We start from the raw sequence: 4208 nt of genomic DNA on the forward strand, positions 1-4208 counted from the left end.
TAAAGAAACAAAGGTAAGGCAAGTTACAAAACTGTTAAAAAATTATGAATTGGGGGCTGGAGAGATGGCTTCGTAGTTAAGGTGTTTGCTTGCAAAGCCTAAGGATCCAGGTTCTATTACCCAGTAGCCACATAAGCCAGATGCACAAGATGACACTTGCGTCTGGGGTTCATTGGTAGTGGCTGCAGGCCCTGATGTGCCCATTCTCTGTCTTTCTCTCCCTCTGCCTTTTTTCCTTCTCTCTCTCTCTCAAAATAAAATCAAAAATAAATTTAAAACATTTTAGGGCTGGAGAGATGGCTTAGTGGTTAAGCGCTTGTCTGTGAAGCCTAAGGACCCTGGTTTGAGGCTTGATTCTCCAGGACCCACGTTTGTCAGATGCACAAGGTGGAGCATGCATCTGGAGTTTGTTTGCAGTGGCTGGAGGCCCTGGCACGTCCATTCTTTCTCTCTCTCTGTCTGCCTCCTTCTCTCTCTCTCTCTCTCTCTCTCAATCTCTCTCAAATAAATAAATAAAAGTGAACAAAAATATTAAAAAAACATTTTAAATATATATATAAATTTGGAGGCTGGGCATGATGACACATGCTTACAATCCTAGCACTTGGGAGGCAGAGGTAGGAGGATCACCATGAGTTCGAGGCCACCCTGAGACTGCATAGTGAATTCCAGGTCAGCCTGGATTAGAGTGAGACCCTACCTCAAAAAAAAAAAAAAAAAAAACCAAAAAAAAAAATATATATATATGTATACTTGGGAACCAGGCTTGTTGGCTGAGAGGCTGAGGTAGGAGGATCACTGTGAGTTTGTGGCCAGTCTGAGATTACATAGTGAATTCTAGGTCAGCCCATGCTAGAGCAAGACCCTACCTGGAAAAAAACCTCCAAAAAAGTATAAACTGCTGGAGAGATGGCTCAGCAGTTAGAGGCACTTTTTTGGAGAGCCTGGTGGCCTGAGTTCAATTCTCCATACTCATGTAAAGAACTCGATGGTGGGGCACGACCTCTGTGAGGTAGGAGAGGCTCTGGCAGCTCTGGATGAATTGTCCGACATGTAAATTGGGTTCATTAAATGCTAAAGCAGTCAAGAGGGGATGAAAAAAAAGGCTGAAAAAGGATCTGTCTGGGTCATTCAAAATCAAAGGTAGGGCTGGAGAGATGGCTTAGGGGTCAGGGCACTTGCCCACAAAGTGTAAAGACCCAGGTTTGATTCCATAGTGCCCACCTAAGCCAGATGCACATAGTGGTGTATTCGTCTGGAGTTCGCTTGCAGTTACTAGAGGACCTGGCACATCCATGCTCTCTCTCTAATTGCTTTTCTCTGTCAAATAGATACTTCAAATAAATACATATCTTATAATTAAAAAAAAGAATAAACAAATGTAGGCTGGGCATGGTGGCACACACCTTTAATCCCAGCACTTGGAAGCAGAAGTAGGAGTATCCCTGTGAGTTTGAGGACAGCCTGGAACTACATACTAATGAATTCTTGGGCTAGAGTAGGACCCTATCTAAAGAAAAGAAGTGGGGGGCTGGAGAGATGGCTTAGCAGTTAAGGCATTTGCCTGCAAAGCCAAAGGACCCCAGTTTGACTCTCCAGGACCCATGGAAACCAAATGCACAAGGGGGCGCATGCATCTGGAGTTTGCAGTGGCTGGAGGCCCTGGTGCACCCATTCTCTGGCCTCACATGTTGGGACCAGTGAGCCTCGTGGGACAGCTGTGCCAAGGAACCTGAACTAGCCTTACTGATCTGGTTTCTGGCGTCAGTCAATCAAGCCTTTCATTTAAGGCGCTTGCCTGCAAAGCCAAAGGACCCAGGTTCGATTTCCCCAGGACTCTTCATAAGTCAGATGCACAAAGGACGTGCCCATTCTCTCTCTTTCTCTGCCTATTTCTCTCTCAAATAAACAGAAAAATAAGAAGTATTAGAAAAAAACACTTAAAAACAAAAAGTAGCAAATATAGCAAGATTTTTGTCAAGCTAGAGTTTGGAAAGCAAAATCCAATGCTGGGCTCAGTATGTGCTAATGTCAGAGGGACACATAGGTCTTCATAGGGACACATGCTTTGGGTGATGCTTGAAGATTTTGAACAAAGTATTGCGCCTGCTCACTCTCCCCCGCCACCACCTGAGGCAGTGCCCTATTGTAACCCAGGCTGACCTGGAACTCTCTTGTTCCAGGCTGGCCTCAAATTCATGACAATCCTGCTTCAGCCTCCTGAGTGCTGAGACCATGACTGGTCTCTTGGGTGTGTGTGGTATATGCATGTGTATGTGCAAATGTGAACCACCCTGTGTGCATAGGCAAAGGACAACAGAAACCTGCTTTTCAGTTAGAGCAGCTGATCAGGGAGCCCGGTGATCCTCTTGTCTTTGCCACTTTCCTCAGCACAGGTCACAGGCCTGGTGACCATGCTAGGCTTTGTTTTAGGATTTTTGTTTATTCCCAGGTAGGGTCTCTCTAGCCCAGGCTGACCTGGAATTCACTATGGAGCCTCAGTGTGGCCTCGAACTTGCTGCCATCCTCCTACCTCTGCCTCCTAGTGCTGGGATTAAAGGCATGCACCACCACGCCTGGCTTTGTTTTTTTTTTTGAGGTAGGGTTTCACTCTTAGCTCAGGCTGACCTGGAATTCACTATGTAGTCTGAGTGGCCTCAAACTCATGGCAATCCTCCTGCCTCTGTCTCCTGAGTGCTGGGATTAAAGGCATGCACCACCATGCCCAGCAATATATATATATATATATATATATATATATATATATATATATATATATATATATATATATAATTTTATTTACTTATTTTGAGAGAGAAGCAAACAGGGAATGGGCACATCAGGGCCTCCAGCCACTGCAAACAAACACCAGATACATGTGCCACCTTGTGCATTTGGCTTATGTAGGGACTGGAGAATTGAACCTGGGTTCTTAGGCTTCCCATACAAATGCCTTAACCACTAAACCACTTTTTATGTGTGTGTTGGGGATCAAACTCAAGTACTCACGTTTGCTCAGCAAGTGTTCTTACCTTCTGAGCCATGTTCCCAGCTCCCTGCCTGTTCATTCAATTCATAGTGAATTCCAGGTCAGCTTGGGTTAGAGTGAGACCCTACCTTGCAAAAAAAAACCAAAAAATTCTTTGACAAGAATTTCTCTTCCCCTAGTATTAGGGACTGACTCTGGGTTCTCCTTTTTTTTTTTTTTTTTTCTTGGTTTTTTTTTGAGGTAGGGTCTCGCTCTAGCCCAGGCTGACCTGGAATTCACTATGGAGTCTCAGGGTGGCCTCGAACTCACAGCAATCCTCCTACCTCTGCCTCCCGAGTGCTGGGATTAAAGGCGTGCACCACCACGCCCGGCTTGGGTTCTCAAGTATAGTAGGCAAGTACTCTGCCACTGGCCTATGTTCTCAGTACTCTTCATGTATATGTGTGTGTTCATAGGTTTCATGTGAACGCCACAGCACACATGTGGAGGTCTCAGGTCAGTCCTTGGCTTTCTGCCTCATCTAAGGCAGGGTTTCTCTCTGGATCTCTATGCTGTTGAAAGTTTATTTACTGTTGTTCTTTGCTGAGCTTGCTGCCTCCACCATGAGCTCCTGGGCAATAAATTCTCCTCTCTCTGCTTGCCATCAGCATGCTGGGATTACAGAAACCCACCATGGCTTCTAGATTGTTATGTGAGGTCTGAGGAGGACTGAACTTGGGTACTTAGGTTTGAACATTAAGCACTTTATCCACTGAACCATCTCCCTACTAAGAACGAGTCTAACTAAGTTACCCAGGTTGACCTTGAACTCATTCTGTAGCTCAAGTAGACCTTATATTTTCAGTCCTCCATTCAAGTAACTGGGATTATAGGCCTACACTATCAGGCCCAGTTTAGATAAGAATATCTGGAATAAAATTTGCTCAGAGTACCAGTCTTTGTCTAGCTCCAATGTTTACCTATAAAGGAAATTTAGGTCCTTCTCTCCCACAGTGGGTGCTGTGAGAAGAGACTTATTCATCATCATCCACACCCTGGGTTGGAGGAGACAGGAGGGCCACCCTGACACTAAGTAGTCTCTGTCTCAAGAGTGGATAAGTTGGCACCGTAACCTACTGGCCATGATTCTCAGAACCAGGGCCATAAGAAATGCCACAGGCATCCCCAGAGGAATGTGGCCCCACAGTCCTTGGTCTGGCATAGACATGTGGACAACAGC

The sequence above is a fragment of the Jaculus jaculus genome, chromosome 7, assembly GCF_020740685.1.
Source record: "Jaculus jaculus isolate mJacJac1 chromosome 7, mJacJac1.mat.Y.cur, whole genome shotgun sequence".
NCBI classification, from domain to species: domain Eukaryota; kingdom Metazoa; phylum Chordata; class Mammalia; order Rodentia; family Dipodidae; genus Jaculus; species Jaculus jaculus.